Source organism: Paramisgurnus dabryanus, chromosome 19 (genome assembly GCF_030506205.2).
Source record: "Paramisgurnus dabryanus chromosome 19, PD_genome_1.1, whole genome shotgun sequence".
NCBI lineage: Eukaryota > Metazoa > Chordata > Actinopteri > Cypriniformes > Cobitidae > Paramisgurnus > Paramisgurnus dabryanus.
This window is the reverse complement of record NC_133355.1, coordinates 10,610,073-10,628,517: the sequence shown is the minus strand read 5'-3', so window position 1 is coordinate 10,628,517 and position 18,445 is coordinate 10,610,073. Positions and strand designations below refer to the sequence as shown.

Sequence of the window (18,445 nt, the reverse complement as noted above, 5' to 3'; positions counted from 1 at the left end):
CTGCCCGTAAAGCTAAAATTTTCGTCCTACATAATGTAAAGAATATTATGTTAAACTTTAATCTTTAAAACTGAGTAAGGAAGGTCATATCAAGGTTAAAATTTATCTGAATGATTAAAATCAAACTTTGATGCTCCTAATCTCTTATTAGATTATGAGATTTTAGCCTGAATTTTACAGTCAGAGCCAGGGTCTCCTCTAGATTTGACCTTAGAATTGATCTCAGTGATCTTATGTGCTTAGAAGTCATGCATTCTAATATAAATACCACATGATCTGACTCATGCTTTCCATTTTCATTTTATAATCGTATATGTTAACCAGATTAATTCTTCTGCTGTGGTTGGAGTGAATCCTTCTGTGACATCTCATGAGGTTCAGCAAGGAGGACTCTTAAAACAGAGAATTATGGGAGACTACCTGCGCACCGCAACAGATAAACCACAGGTGCATTTCCCACGCACTACAGATAATACCTGTTTGTTAAAAAAATAAAATTCTTGACCTTGCATCACCTGAATGAGTAGGTTTTCAATAGTCCCAATGTGTGCTAGTTGAAAGACCTGTTAGAAAAACCTGTTTAGTGTTAATCCTTTTGTGCTATGGAAATTTTACATCTCTGGAGGGTTATGGCTCAAGCAGAGCATGAAAAGGGTTACAAAGAGGTGTACACTAAGTCATTTGATTGTAGATAAGTGTCCCCTTTAAAGGAACAGTTTACCCAAAAATAAAAACAGTGTCATCATGTACTCAACCTTGTTGATTAAACAAAAAAATTAAGGCAGCAAATAATTTTTTTACAGTGTAGAAATCTTTTTTTCTGTGAAAACCAAAATAAGTTTAGCATAATGACAGGGCTGGTCTTTTTATAGCCATTCTTTCAAAGTCATTCGATACTGTAAGCTTTGTATGACTAATATGTAGGTTATTAAAAACGGCTTGGTCACCATTTACTTTTATAGTAAAAGACTAAATCTTTTACTATAAATAATCAATGTATGTGGACAGCAGGAACACAATAAATTGGCTTAAATCTTTCAAATGAATGGTAAAAGCTTTATTATTTTGATATCAGAAATAAATAACATTATCAAAACCCATTTGAGAACATTGATTTGAAGACATGTAATGTTGGTGTCTGAAAACTTATGCATATGTGCATATTTAAATACATTTTATCCAAAAGGTGGAAGTTTTCATCAACGGCATCCCATCATGGTGTTCGGGTGACTGTGGTTTCAACTGGAGTGAATCTAAGACACCAACAGTGACAGGAATTTCTCCTGGAAAAGGTGCAGTTGATAATAAAGTGACATACAATAAGCTGTAATCTTCTTGTTTTTAGGCGTTTATGTCACTGGTATGACTGTTTTTTTTAGGTTCCAGTGGTTTGGCAACTGTTCTTAACATAACCGGATTTGGATTTGATGGTGGCAACGTCACTGTAAAGACTGGTGATGTAGAATGCTCTGTCCAAGAGGTCACCAGTAAGTCAAAATGCTTTTGCCTTAGCTTTTGGTTCATGTTTGTTAACTTTTAAGAGGATGATGTAGAATGCAGTAGATACCAGCACATTTCATGGGGACTTTATAATTTTTAAGGAAAATTATTGATTAATGTTTCTGTTATATTGTAGACAGCTTTATAACCTGCAGAGTTGGTCCAGCAAGTGCTGGTATGCAACCAGTGTCTCTGAGTTTCTCTGCCCTGGGCAATGCCCGATACGAGAATGGCAGTTTTAACTTCACACATCTGATAGGGGTGACCTCCATATATCCCACTACAGGAAGTGCAGCAGGTACATGACGATATTTAAAACTGTTGCTAAAATAAATGTAAAAGTGAAAGTGACATGACTGTCAAATTCACATAGGACAAGCAATTAAATGAAGGTAGACAGCAGAAATAAAGAATAAAGTGCTTAAGTATACGTGTATAAATATGGTTGGGGATTAAATATACTACAAGATCTTTTTGCTTCACAGGAGGGGCGATTCTGACTGTGTTTGGTTATGGATTCAGTATTGATACAGCAGTCACCATTGGCTCTTAGTCATGTAATGTTACTGAAGCAGAATTTAGCCAGCTGAAATGCATAGTTCCTGCTGTAAGTCAAGGGGTTGCTTTAACTTGATTTTCATTAAAAAGGGAATGATCTGAAAAGTAGGGGAAACATAAAAACCTTATCAGATTGATGAAAAGGTTTTTTTTATGTTGAGGGTCTGCCCTTTCTTTTGATATATTGTATGTTTATATAGAAGAACATTTTCTGGCATTAAACGTTTGTGAAAATCATAAAAAATGCTGCACTGCACCAGTTAAAACACACCTTTATATATATATATATATACAATTATTATTTTCAGTTCAAAAATAAAACAGCATTAAACATGGGAAAATATGCTGTCCACTCTCAACACAGTCTGCCAAGTAGCCCAAAAACCATGGTTTTACTACACTTACCATTGTTATTTTTGGCAAAACCATGGTTATTTTGTTGTTACCATGGTTTTACTACAGTAACTGTGTTTTTTTTTTGTTTTAACTGTAGTAAAACCATGGTTAATTTTCGTAAGGGTGGACATGTAGCAATAATTAAATAAAGTTTAGTTTTGCATGCGCACGTGAAACTATCTCGTTTAGTTTTGTGTGCTCACGTGAAACTAAACTTTAAAAAAAAAATTCTGCACATGATGGTTTCGCGTGAGCATGAGGGGCTCATTAATACAATGTACTGAAACGGTTTTTTAGTTGATGTTGGTTTTTTTGTTACATTAATCAATTCAGGTTGATCATATTGCACTTCCTGAAACATATCTTGTGTGTTTAACAAATAAATAAGGGGTCAGCAGGTGAACAGACTGTAACACTAACCATGGGAGAGATAACAGCATCTTTAACCAACTCCTTCACATACAACAACACTCTGATGGCCACCATCACTGCTGTCAACCCACAAACTACTACAGTCTTTGGTAAGAGTTTTTGTTACCTTTTTTGACTGCATGAATCATCAAAAAAATAAAATGTTCCATTCAAACATTTTAACTTGCCAAAATAAGGCTTTCTAAAAAAAAACATTTGCAGTTTTTCCACCTTAAAATTATGTCTTTAAAATTATTTCAATGGTAGAACAACTCTTATCTGGACAAATTCTGCTGCTGCTGCAACTAAAACCAGCCGCACTCATCCCCTGCCACTACAAAATTGCTGTAGATCTCTAAATACGTTTCTCAATGTGATACACCTTGCTTGTTTCCTTATAGTTGGTCTTATTATATATTTGCAAACTATCACATCTTATTGTATTTTAATCTGAGAATTACCTGCATGGCGATACTGGCACACTATCTGTTCATCTCTTGAAATAGATATGTCATCCTTTTATTGACAAGAATGCAGAAAAGTATGGTAAATATGGATCACCATTGTCATACTTGCCTTACCGTTACGGTACGTGTACGTATGTGCAAGATTTAAACAATTGGGTGCGGGATCTGCTCTACTTATCCCAAATGGTCTAGAACCACAGTTGAACCTTGTAGTATTTCTGTGTTGGCGTCACAAAAGGTCACAGGTTCAATCACAAGAAAAACACATACTGATAAAAAAATATACCGTTTAATACACTGTAAGCAGTGCTTGAAGTGGGGTAAAAAGTTCTGGTACTTTCGTCTTGTGCACCATATTGCTAGTACAACATGAGTGAAGTTCTGACTGTAAATATAATATAACCTAAAAATGGACCGCCAATGTTTTAGTTCTCAGTAGATAATTCCATTTACCTTGGCTAATGCAACACAATCTGAAAAGTTGTTTTGGCTGCTATAATGCAGTTGTCCTCAACTGGATTAACTCTAGGACCCAAACGTTACACTGTACATCACGTGGTGACCTAAAACATATGAAATGTATGAAAATTATTTATCAGTTAAACTAATAAAGTCATTTGAAACCAGACTTTGAAATGTATTATTACTATTGTTAATTGCATATAGGTCCATATCAAACACAAGGAGATATACAAATACTTTTAATAAATGAACTGGAGAAACTATGGTGCAGTTTCATGGACAGGGCTTATCCTAGTCCCAGACTAAATTGAATGTTTGAGCTGCTTTAAATTTAAAAAATATCTTGCACTGACACATCTTAACATATAGAAGCGTCATTGTTTTGTCTAAAGAAGTGCACCAGTATTGTTTTTTGTAAGGTATGTTTGTAAAAACGACTTAAATGTCCTAATATAACTAAGGCCTAATCCTGGATTAACCTAAACCAGTGTTCTTCACATCAAACCCTGTAGAGCCGATGCCCTGCAAAGTTTAGCTCCAACCTTAATCAAACACACTTGAGTAAGCTAATCAATGTCTTCATGATCACTAGAAAATCACAGGTAGGTGTGTTTGATTAGGATTGGAGCTAAACTCTGCAGGAAACCGGCTCTCCAGGGTTGGATGTGAAGAACACTGACCTAAACCCTGTCCGGGAACTGCCCCCATAAGTATAACTTACTAGAAATACATACAGACTAACCAAAATAAAGACAATGGCAATTGACACACAAGGCTATATACACAAGAGCAACTAAAATAATCAGACATGATAATCAATGGTAACCAAGCAAACTAATGGAAAACACAGTATAGTTACTGAAAGCACATAAATGACAGTGTCTAATAAAATGTTGATTTGCTCAGGATAGCCAGAAACACAAGAAACAATGTAAACAGAAACAGAAAATCCAATAAATAGACTTCCTGACACCCAGCATTATGCTGGGAATGCTGGGCATGAAATTCTTTATCTTCACCCTCTGATCTGGTTGTATATTATATTAATTTTCTACCATTTATTATTTTGGTAAAGGTCTCAGAGTTCTCACCATCTTGGGCAGAAATTTTGAGGGGCAGGTCAATGGCAGCTCTGTTCTGATTGGTGAGACCGAGTGTGAATTATTGCAGTGGACCAATGAAAACATCACCTGCATGTTACCCACACTCGGCCCAGCTGTATACAACATCCGTGTGAGAGTTGGGAACCAGGGCTATGCCGTAATCAGGTCTCACATCACTCACTGTAATGAATAACAGCAGAAATTAAACTTTCACTGAAAAGTGAAACTACTGAATCTAAAGCATACAGTTTACAGGGAAAGGTTTTGTGTTTTTGCAGTGCTGGTGTTAGTAGCACCATAGAGTATGCCCTGAAGGTGACAGGCTTCTCTCCACCGCTGGGCTCCTTGTATGGAGGAACCACCATCACCATCACTGGCTCTGGATTCAGCTCAGTCCCAACAGACAACAATGTGACTCTGGGTAAGACAAGAACACAGGACCAAAAATGTGTCAATAACTTCAAAAGAAAACATACTTTTTAAAATGTGAAACATGCTGTGTTAATCAACCAGAGTAGCAGGATTTCTGCATATTCAGATAGGACTCAGCAAGACTTTGTGTTTATCACAGGAGACAGACAATGCCAAATAACAGATGCTTCAGAACATCAGCTGACGTGTGTAACCCAGCCTACAGAGAAAATATATACAGTGACAAACCAAGGTTTCCACCCAGGTAAAATATTTTATTTTCTCTTTCTTTGTCACGCACATCACGTACCTCAAGGACAGTGATAGTCAAGATTTGTGTTTCATGTCAACAGAAAAAAATTTAAGTACTTTTGCTGCCACTGAAACAGCAGGACAAACTACATTCGCTGATCTCCTTTAATAGTCTAAGGTTATCTTAGGTCTAAATTTACTTAAGTAATATTGTGAAATACTGTATAGTACATTAATACATTGAGATCAGTGGTGTACTCACAAATGCATACAGTACGTAATTGAGAGCATTCTGAAAGACTGCTTGTGTGTTATCATCATGTCAGCTTATTATAAGCAAGAAAATACTTTAACAGCAAATGACATTTATTGCTGGGGAGACTGGACTGATTTTTTTGAGCGTTAATCAAGATCTGACTCAGGGCCAACAGTAACCAATAAGAAGCTTGCTCTAGTAGTCATGTGATAACAGGGAGCAAGCAGAGTCGCAGAAGCCCCTCCCATGACGCGAATTTCCGCATGAATGTCTCGAATGACTAGAACATTCCGCCTTTTATGCCGGAATGAAGTAAGTAAACTCAAAATGTTCAAGCGTCCAACTATGCGCAAATAGGGCTTTTTCCGCCTCTACTGCGAATGGTGTGAACGACACATTAGAATGAACAAGAAAATTTTAGGCTGTTATTTATTCATTATTACAAGACCATAATTGATGGTTAACCATGATGTCTAAGACAATGTAAGACATCAAAACCAAAGTGGAGAAGATGACCATAAATTTGCAGCTCTGATAATATTAAAATCAATGCAGACATGTGTCAGGCTACTTCACAGTGGTTTGAGATCCTATACATTAAAATCTTGAACGTAGATATAAAAATGAACACTTTTAGAATCGAAGTTTAACACTGCACAAATGCTGAAAGACGAACTCAAGGCCACTAGAATATCAAAAACCATCTTATTTTAGTGTATTTGGATCCTTCTCATCTCCAACTGAACTGTTGGTTTAACGCTGTTTAGTCACATCTGCGTCGTTAACTCTCCGGATTTTGTTATGTTAGCATATTGCTCCACTTTTCCACAAGGACAGCAAACTTTTTTTGCACATACTCATTTTGTGTTATATTATGTAATAAAATGTAATTTTGTGACTATGTGTGTTTGTTTATGCTTGTATACAGTACCTTATTCCATCCTATATGTGTGTTTAGTGTATGGTCAGGGTTACGCCTGGAGTCCCTCTGCACTTCTAGTCTCAGTGGGAGATACAGTGGTTTGGCACTGGGAAGCACCTGCTTTTGTTTCTTATGTGGGCTACAGGGTCTTCAGTTTGTCCAGTCCCAGCAGTACTGATTATGATCACGAAGGCCTTGTTTTTAACAGTGGAGACAACAAAACTGCCAGAGGTACAAACATTACAGTATATTACCACCTATCTCACAAATAATGTGTGTCAGTCAGTCGTTCAAATATATTACTTGTTTAGATTCTGAAAATCAGTGTCTTACATCCATTGTTTCTTCAAGTCAAATGTATTCATACAGTGAAGTACTTTATTTGTGTTGCATTCCTACACAACATTCTAACTTTACAAAGTTATTTTTGTTTGTTCAAACACTTGTTTGGTAGGACATGTGAAGATTTGCCAAAGGTTTAGTTTTAGTTAATTTACAGAATGCAGTAAAATAAGGCTGCCTTAGTCAAGGAAACAAAGAGGACAAAATGCGTTTGTTACACAAGGCCATATAGGGACAAATCTGACCCTACTGCCTACCTACTCTGACCAACCTACTTCATGTATGTGTTTTGTCTTAAGGGTTCTTTGCTTACCGTTTCACATCTCCTGGATTTTATTACTATAGCAGTGGTTACATTGACTCCAGTAACCAGAAGACGCTACAGGGTGTAGTCACTGTTAGGCCTCTGGAGGAGAAAACTGTTGAGCTTCAGGTGTCTTTAGCTGGAATAAAGGCAGCTATAAATTCAGGTACATCATCAACAAAATAAATTTTTTTCTAGAAATGTTTGAAAAATCACCATCTTTCATTGGATAGACAAACATGTTGTACCAAATACATGCCATTGGTGTTGCTGGGAAGGTCCGGTCAGAATGCATAAAACAGTTTTTGATTTAAGTAGTCTTTACTTAATTGTAGTTGTCTTTGTAATTGAAGCTTGGATAGGTGAAAGTATTTTAACATTCAAAACATACATTAGCATACAACATGGTTTGATGAGGAATTTGTAATGCCATGAAATCTTTGTTAATTTTACTTATCCACAGCTTCAGGGCAAATAAACTCATCTGATTCTGAGTGTGTGGCCACAACTGACTGTGTCCAAGATCAGCTGGAGACTTCTGATGGTCTGACCTTCAGTTTTACTTCCTGTGCCAGTCCCACTGTAGAAAAGATTACTCCTGACCACGGTACCACGCATGACATCATCAACATCCTGGGATCTGGCTTCAGCAACACGGCCTGTGCAAATGAGGTGAGGTTCAGAGGTTAATTTAACAACAAATCTGTCCTCGTGTTTAGGGGATGTTAGTGTGGAATGCGCTGTACAATGTTTTTCTTTGTTTAAATCATCTGCCAAATGTAAATGTTTTAAAAAAATATATTTAAAAATATTGTACATTACTAATTTGTTACTAGATTAACCGGTGGGAAAATTCTGTCACTGCAACAACCCTAACATGCAGTATGATTTCTAATACAGAAATTAAATAACTTTCTTCTGGTTTACATTTGGCAACCAAAGGTCAGAGTTGGAGATCACCCGTGTCAAATCATCAGCAGCACCTCCACTGAGATAAACTGCAGACTCAGTCCTGACAGTGGAGCTCCAGTGGGCATCCCCCTACCCGTAACCGTCCTGGTCAACAACCTGGGTACAGCCATCATGACAATGCCAAAAGAGTACGACCGCAGATTTGTGGTTCTACCTGTGGTTGATTCTGTCTCTCCCTCTGTGGGCAGTACGACCGGCCAAACACGTCTCTTCATCTCAGGTTCTGGTTTCTTGAACGCATCTGTTATGGTAGCAAATGCTCCATGTGACGTGGTTTTTATGAACTACTCCCATGCGATTTGCGACACCTCACCATCTCAGGTCCACAAGGGAAGTGTTGCAGTTTACGTTAACACCATCTCTTCATCCTGCAGCTCTGACTGCATGTTTCAGTATTCTTCATCTATTGCACCAGTTGTTTCCAGTGTGTCACCTGACTCTGTTACTGGAAACTCTACTACTGTTTTAATCACTGGCAGCGGCTTTGGAAGCAACACAGCTGATCTGAGAGTATCTGCAGATGACATTACACTGAAAGTCACAGGAGTTACAGACAACATCATCACACTTTTAGTTGGGGGCCTGACAGCTGGTGAACATCTTCTACAGGTAGTTGTCATGAGCAAAGGTCTTGCCACAGGAATCTTCACCCTGACCAGCACACCACAGGCCACCATCAAACCAACATCAGGAAGCATTGGTGGAGGAACTCCACTGTTGATTGAAGGAAATGGCTTTGTGGAAGGAAACACCACTGTGATGCTTGATGGTAACCTCCCCTGCTCGATTCTGGAAGTGACCCCAGACAGAGTGAAATGTATGACACCTCCTCATCCAGAGGGAGAGGTGCAGGTGGATATTTATGTGTTTGACGTGCAGTACCCAAGTCAAAGTTTCATCTACTCCATTGAACAAACTCCAGACATCACATCAGTAAGCCCGGTAACAGGTAAGATTTAATTTTTGAAGAATTTGAGTAGACTGTTTGTGTTAGTAATAATTAATCACGCAGCTTATTGAGGAGATATTTGCTATCACGTTTGTGAGTAATAAAACAAAGGTCAGAGTTTTCAGGTTTGGGCTCTTAGGTCAGCAAGCAAACATCTAGGGCCCTATTTTAACGATCTGAAACGCAAGTGCGAAGCGCAACTCGCAAGTGAGTTTGTGGGGGGATCTTGGGCGCTGTTGCTATTTTCCCGGCGTGAGAAATAACTCTTGCGCCGGGCGCTAAATCAATAAGGGGTTGGTCTGAAGTAGGTTCATTATTCATAGGTGTGGTTTGGGCGTAACGTCAAATAAACCAATCAGAACGCTATCCAAAATTCCCTTTAAACGCAAGGGCGCAAGTTCCAGGGCGGGTTGCTATTATTATGACGGATTTACCAGGTGCACGCCAGGAGCGGTTCACAGCCGAGGAGACCCACGTTCTTGTAAGAGCAGTCAAAGACAGAGAAGTTGTTTTGTATGGGGATAGGAGAAACCCGCCCAAATCAGCGTGGGTTAAACAAGCGTGAGAGGAAATAGCCACAGTCTCATCAGCTGGCATCCCCATTGTTGCGCCAAGTGCTACAATGATGTCAGGAGACGGGGGAATCCCAAGCTTGCCAGCATAAATCGGGCACGCCGTGTAACGGGAGGTGGATCTGCCTCTACACAGACGCCAGCAGAGGACATCGCTGCGTCCACCCTCACTGCTGAAAGGGTTTGGGGGCTTTGAAATCGGACCCAAGAAACGCAAGCAAGGTCCAACCCCAAAGTACTCTTACAAGTCAAGTTCATATACATTAAGTTTTCTTATGAAAACATTTTAATTATTATTTAAATAAAATAAACGTAATACAGCCACACAACAAACTTATGAAAATATTTTAATCGTAATTTGAATGATAATTTTTTAACACAGCCACACAAAATAAATAAATGATACATGCGTCACTGACAAAGTCAAATGCGCTGGGTGCAAGATAGGGCCCCTACTGTAGGAATAACTCTGCATACCCAAGCCACTACACCATAGACATTAAAGAAATAATAAGACCAAGCGTTGGCTGCTGGATCGTGGGTCACGGCACTGCTATAATAGTAATGGCAACTTCTCCATTAATCTATAAATAGAGGTAAAAATGCCTTAGTCATGTGCAGTTTGGGAGTGTACAAACCGTCACACACCTCAAAACAATTGTCGGGGAATTACCTTTGTTTCTGGTTGTGTTAGATCATTTTAACATTATTTTGAGGGAATTTTATAAAAAAAACATGTATTAGAGTTATATCATATCACATTTATAATTGTCTGTCTTACCCTAGTTTGTTGGTCAGCTAACTTGAAGATATGTTGTATAGGACTTGATGTTTATATCCCTTAGTGCATACTTGAGGCACTGATGAGACTCTCCGGGATTGTCAACTGAGTGACCCTCTGCCACACTTCTCCTCAGCCCTTCCATCTCCTGAGGTTGCTTCTTTCTCGTAACCCTTGACATGACCTAACCTAAATCTCTAACGCCACAACCTCACCACAACCTGACCATACACGCCAACCCAATTGACTTAGGCCAGAAGCCCCACTGTCGTCGTTAATGCAGGTACAGTGGCAAACGGTTGCAAACGATGTTCAATTAAGTGATGGCACCCTTTGGCCCTCCTTCCTGGGTGTTTCGCTTATAGGCCCACGACACCTTCAGAGGGTTCAGCAGTGAATCCCAGGGTCCCATGTTCACTCCCTTGGTGCCATTAACTCACTTGAAGACCCAGGCGGAGTCTTTTCTCTTCAGCCACTGGCTTCCCTCTTCCGCAGCTGCAGAGAGGTCTTTGACTGCTTGCTGATGGGCCTTTTCCGCCCTCCCATCTCCCTGAGTAGCCTGGATGTTGAGGTTGCTACGAACCCTCTGCAACCTACTTCCACTGGGCATACCTTCACATTTCAGCCTTGTTGTTGCGCATTGGTTGCAAGTTCAGTGTACCTCAGCCTTATCCGTTCATAGGCCTCCACCACTGCACCCTCTGAGAGGAAGCCCCCTCTGCGGTGGGAAGGGCCCACTGCCGGAGAGCGTCTGGGTGGAAATGGAGGACCACCACTCTGGGTCTGACGCACACTGCATGACGGTCTGTCCGCTGGGTTCAGTTAGGCTCGTTCGTTCTGTCACAGTAAAAAATAATGGAGAGAACCCAAACGCAGACAACTGTTAAATAAACCGAAGGTTTATTTAAACCACAAACACAAAAACCCACGAGGGGGTAAAACAGGTGATGAATGACGATGTAGATAACAGAACCAGGAACAAACACTGAATACAAAATAACAGAAACTCTGAGGACTAGATTCAGGTAACACGGAAAGACGTGAATCACACGCACTGAATCTTAGACAAACGAACGAGCACAAGACAGAGGACGAGAGGGCATTATAAAGACACAACTCAAATGTCCCTTATGTGCTCTCGTCCTGATTACGATGTAGATAACAGAACCAGGAACAAACACTGAATACAAAATAACAGAAACTCTGAGCCAATGTTCCCTCTAAGCTGCGCGCGTGCGCGGCCGCGCAGGCCAGCCAAAGTGGCCGCGCAATAGATTTGTCAGACCGCGCACATTTTTCAGACCGCACATAAACATTGATGCATTTGCTGTTGTAAAAGAATTAAGAGAGAGAGAAGGCGAGTGTTCTAGAAGGAGAAGAAACTTTCAACCAATCGCTGATCTTGCTACGGTGACAGACACTTTTATGAGCCAATGGTAGCAGCGCATTCAGTTCACACAGTGACGCTGCCAGCACGGACGAGCACAGAGTAGTGATGGAAATTTTCGTTCATTTAGGTGACTCGTTCATTTTCAGTTCGTTCACCAAAATGATTCGTTCAGACTCGTTCACTGATTCGTTCAGTGACCATTTCTTAATTTTACAAAAATACGCCAATAGGTGGCGAAGATGTGTGTCATTATGTGTTATAAGACAATGAATGACTTTTTGCAAAAACTCATTAGTTTTTAATAAAGCTCAAATTGTGAAATACTAAGCATAATTTTATCAAGTTACCGAATATATTAAGACACACGTACATTCATAGTACATCTAATCTAGATTTGTTGTAAATAAAGACTCCCGTGCATGCCTCCTCTGGTTCAGTCAGTCATCAGATCCTCGTTCACGAATCATATAATTTCGGTCATGTCGTTCAAGACTTCGTTCAGACGCAGATGACTGATTTAAGTTCGGTGAAAGGGTGGATTAAACTATATAGACATATAAAACTATATTAAACAGAAATACCAATTTTTTCAACAGTAATTACCTTGCTTATCATTTGTATTAAGGTAAATAGTCCGCCTAAACATGGTTACTATAACTTTATTAAAATAAAACCACATGATTCTTTCACAAGATTGTTTACGTTGCACTCGCTATCTATACGATCTCTCTCATTCATTAGGTTGTAACCTGTACCAGTCATTCAGTTTGTTTAAGAACGCGATCTCTATCTCTCTCTCTCGTTCGTTCAGACTCAAAACAGCGGCTCGGTCAGTGAAGGGCGTATTCATTCAGTACGTTGAGCCAATCATATGCTCGGCCACAGCTTATACTCGATTGCCATTGGCTCGTAGTTTTGTCACTCTTTGAAGGCGGAAAGAAAGCCGCGCATCATTTGTCCGTGCTCCTCAAGAAGGGAGGGAAATTTCAGTGAACGAGAAATATGAGTCAATGGATGGCGTGAACGAGAACGATTCGTTCACATAAAAGATTCGTTCAAAAAGAACGATTCGTTCACGAACGTAACATCACTAGCACAGAGTGAGAGCGAGCCAGATGAGCAGCTGCACGGGTCGATCTCAAGAAACTAAAATATTTATTAAGAGGAAAAAGTTCAGATTCAAAACAGTGATTTAAAACAAATTATTGGATTCCTGAAGTGATGCGATAACTTGGAAAAGCTGTCGCTAGAGTGAGGAGAGAGCAAAATAGAGAATTAGAACGGAGGCAGATGCAGAATCACAGAGCATCAAAACACTGCGAATGAACTTCTTCTTTTAAATAAGAAGTTAAAATGTATGCTTTGGTGAGTTATATTCTAAATATTAACTTGACATTGTGGCATAAGTGTTGCAAATTTGGCAGCAAACTATGAGTTTTATTAGTTTGTTTACATTGGCCGTTGGTATATAACGAACGAGCTGAAGCTATTTACATTTGAAAGTTAACAGTCAAGTAACGTAAATGTGATTAAAAAATAAAATTTTAAGTGTCAATATGTTCAATAAGTGTTGAAACCCTGAGTTAGGTTGTTATTTGAAATGTTTACATGATGCTTATTGATAAATCTGTTGAACTGAAGATTACTGTTCTGCCTTGTGTTTTTACAAGGCTGGGTTTTTTTGTGAGAATTGCGAACATCTGTAAAGTTCTCCTGCTCCATCTTGGACACGCGAGACAATTAAGTGAAGGTGTATACAAAAAGGCGAGCCAACCAGAGCTGTGCTTTGAATTCATCAGAACTGGTAGGAGGGTATTTTTCCTTTTTGTTTCGGACAACTACTAGGACGTGAATTCGCTGAAACTTCATTTTCCGTATTTTCTTTAAAGGACAGGACACTGACTTTGAACTGAACTATTTGAACTATATAAAGGAACAAACGGTCCTTTGAACCGAATTAATTGATTCATGAATTCAACCCAACAGAGTCATTTAAGTGAATCATGAATTTGGATTACAAACAAAATGAAACAGTGTTACACTTTTACAAGTATTTTATTTATTTATTTATTTGCACTGTAGTATATGAGAACTGATTTTCAGCTTGAGGTGAACGGTTCAATCTGCTAAACCCAGGTACCTGGTAAATTCAAAGAGAGTGTTAATTACATGTATTGGGATTTATACACAGGCCCACATTGAACATTATACGTGTGTATACACTAAACCCCGTTACACGCTACACTGTCATCTCTTTGAATCTCCTATGGTTAACGCAGGCTCGTGTTCATTTTCGGCAGGTCGTGTGGTTGCGAATTCCTCACAGTACTGAAATGTGTGCTCAGAAAAAAAATTATTTGCTCAGTGCTGAAAAAAATTAGAGGGAACATTGCTGAGGACTAGATTCAGGTAACACGGAAAGACGTGAATCACACGCACTGAATCTTAGACGAACGAACGAGCACAAGACAGAGGAAGGGAGGGCATTATAAAGACACAACTCAAATGGGGAGCACATAAGGGAGTAGGGTAAAAGTGACAAGACACTGGGAACATGTGGCCCAAGCATACAATGATACTCCACATGTCCCCACACAAAACACAGTACTGCCATGATCTTGCCCTATGAAATCAGACCTGAGTCTAACACAGAGGTCTGACAAGACCATGACAGTGACAAGACACTGGGAACACGTGGAAAACCCACATAATATGACTCCACGTGTCCCCACACAGAACACAGAACACAGTACTGCCATGGTCTTGCCATATGAACTCAGACCTGAATCTAGCACAAAGGTCTGGCAAGACCATGACACTTAGGTCAGCAAGCAAACATCTACTGTGGGAATAACTCTGCATACCCAAGCCACTACACCATAGACATTAAAGAAATAACTAGGCCAAGCGTTGGCTGCTGGATCGTGGGTCACGGCACTGCCATAATAGTAATGGCAACTTCTCCATTAATCTATAAATAGAGGTAAAAATGCCTTAGTCATGTGCAGTTTGGGAGTGTACAAACCGTCACACACCTCAAAACAAGTGTCGGGGAATTACCTTTGTTTCTGGTTGTGTTAGATCATTTTAACATTATTTTGAGGGAATTTTATAAAAAAACATGTATTAGAGTTATATCATATCACATTTATAATTGTCTGTCTTACCCTAGTTTGTTGGTCAGCTAACTTGAAGATATGTTGTATAGGACTTGATGTTTATATCCCTTAGTGCATACTTGAGGCACTGATGAGACTCACCGGGATGGTCAACTGAGTGACCCTCTGCCACACTTCTCCTCAGCCCTTCCATCTCCTGAGGTTGCTTCTTTCTCGTAACCCTTGACATGACCTAACCTAAATCTCTAACGCCACAACCTCACCACAACCTGACCATACACGCCAACCCAATTGACTTAGGCCAGAAGCCCCACTGTCGTCGTTAATGCAGGTTCAGTGGCAAACGGTGGCAAACGATGTTCAATTAAGTGATGGCACCCTTTGGCACTCCTTCCTGGGTGTTTCGCTTATAGGCCCACGACACCTTCAGAGGGTTCAGCAGTGAATCCCACGGTCCCATGTTCACTCCCTTGTTGCCATTAACTCACTTGAAGACCCAGGCAGAGTCTTTTCTCTTCAGCCACTGGCTTCCCTCTTCTGCAGCTGCAGAGAGGTCTTTGACTGCCTGCTGATGGGCTTTTTCCGCCCTCCCATCTCCCTGAGTAGCCTGGATGTTGAGGTTGCTATGAACCCTTTGCAACCTACTTCCACTGGGCATACCTTCACATTTCAGCCTTGTTGTTGTGCATCGGTTGCAAGTTCAGTGTACCTCAGCCTTATCTGTTCATAGGCCTCCACCACTGCACCCTCTTAGGGCACGGTGAGCTTGAGTATGTAGACAAGCTTGAGCGAGGCTGACCACAGTACAAGGTCTGGTCGCAGGTTGGTGGCTGCAATTTCGGCTGGGAAGCAGAGTCTCTTGTTCAAGTCTGCTTACAGCTTCCAGGCCCTTACTCTGCCCTGCTGACCAGAGTCTGATCTTATGGTGGTGAGGTTGGCTTGACCCTCACCCTCCCGGACAAATGGTGTTGGCTGCCACTGGGATGATGGGGGAGGAAGGGCATTCACACAAGTGTTGCAACAAAATTACCAAGGGTCACGACTTACCAACTGCGGTTTGCCAGTCAAAATGCCTATTACTGTGGTGATAAATGAAAACTATGTACATGTGAAATTCCAGCCAGGTGGTGCAAAGGGACAGTTAAAGAAATATTACACCCAAACATTAAAATAACCAATGTTTCCTTTTAGCTGTACAGTATATGCTTTCCTTTTAATCAGTCGAACATAATCAGAGTTATATTAAATAATATTATTTAAAAATAATATCCTGGTACCCATCAACAACATGCATTTCATACCTTGTAACCAGTCGGGGTAGCTGGCATTCTTTTACAACATTGCTTTCATATTATTGCATTCAGATATTATCTGTTTGACAGCATCACATTTACACCGATCATGTTCATAGAATTCCTGAATGAAGCTTGTCTTTACATTTACAACAACTCACTGCCCATCAGAGAAAATAAAAGAAAACTGTATTAATGAAGTTTATAATTCATGATTTTTCATATGCTAAATGGTGACGTTACACCACATTCATGTGCTACCTGATTACAACAATTCAATTTAATTGAATTTTATTTATATAGCGCTTTTCAAAATTGTTAAATGTTTCAAAGCAGCTTTACATGAGTAGATGTAGGGAAAAAAAACAGAAAATCAATAGATAATATAAGAACTAGAATATAGAGGCTAAGGATAAACCGTACAAGCGAGCGTAGTAATAATGTAACGTATACAGTAAAGTGCTAAGTTAAGCCAAAGTTGGCTGAATCTCCCGGGGACGAAAAAACCCCTAGGAGAAAACCCAGTGGGAAAAACTCCTAGAAGGACAAAAACCCTTGGGAGAGATTAATATATATATATATATATATATATATATATATATATATATATATATATACACACGGTAGGGATAGGAAGCGGGTAAGCGGTGGACAGCAGTAGATCAGTGGTGTGATGACCTTCACAGCAGCAGGAACTGGGTCTGTTTGTCTCATTGTCCTCAGGGTCCAGGACGAGACAGGGAGAGAAAAACAGAGTTCTATTAGCCAACCCTAATTCTTTAATGTACGAGGGTGCTAGGCCATTTAAGGCTTTGTAGGTGATTAGTAATATTTTTAATTGTATGCGATATTTAACTGGTAGCCAGTGTAAAGATGCCAGAATTGGACTAATGTGGTAATACTTTTTAGATCGAATAAGCACTCTTGCAACGGCATTTTGAACCAGCTGTAGCTTGTTTACCTGATTTGCGTGACATCCCCCAACACATCATACTAATACTGCTAACATGATTTCCTCACAGGTCCTGTGGGAACAGAGATCACTGTGTCTGGTTCAGGGTTTGGCACAGATGCAGGGCTCATCTCAGTGGAGATTGATGGAGTGGATTGTGATGTGACATCCATCACAGACACATGGTTGCAGTGCACTGTTGGGCAACACGCAGGAGGAACGTTTCCAGTTATGTTATACCATCAGATGAAAGGTCATGCCTTGACACAGTCTGTCTTCAGCTATGATTTGCTGCTGACAGGTGTCACACCAAATGAAGGTAATGCAAAAAAAACATACTCTACTTTGTTCAGACAGGCAACAAAAATGTGTTTTGTGCGTCATCCAATTTACATCTAAATTTAGGAGACAAAAACAGAAAGTAAAAAAGAAAGAAAGCAGTAAGTTCAAACCAACATGATCTCACAAATTTCCGTGAAATAGTCACGCATTATTTTGCTCAGTTTTGCGTGACATTGTCACCACATTATGTGCCCCTGACACGACTTTCTTTTCCATGACAGTTTCACATATTGGTTACTCAACTGTTTTTCCTATATTTAAACAATTGTCGCTTCAGTTTGGGGTTTGATTTGCTGTTTGCATTAGGATGTCACTTAATGTATTGGTTTATAAAAAATGTTTGTATGCTTTTTAAACCATCGTCGCCTGACGTTAGGGTTAGAGTTGGGTTTGGGTAAGGATGTCATTTTATGTAACAGAAAGTTGTTTTAACCCCAAACCGAAGCGACAATTGTAAGAAAATAGGAAAAACAGTTGAGTAACCAATACGTGAAACTGTCACGGAAAAGAAAGTCGTGTCAGGGGCACGTAATGTGGTGGAAATACGTGACAATGTCACGCAAAACTTAGCAAAGTAATGTGTGACTATTTCACGTATTTTGTCAGAAAACATCATATTTAGCCTACATATTTAAAAAAGTACACTACAGTATGTATTTTATGTAATTGAATCAAAAGAAATATATTAATAA

At 39.6% G+C, this 18,445-nt stretch overlaps 1 pseudogene; it reads left to right on the top strand.

Moving 5' to 3' along the window:
• LOC135778240 (fibrocystin-L-like) overlaps positions 1–18,445 on the top strand; it is a 56,768-nt pseudogene that overhangs the window by 18,332 nt on the left and 19,991 nt on the right.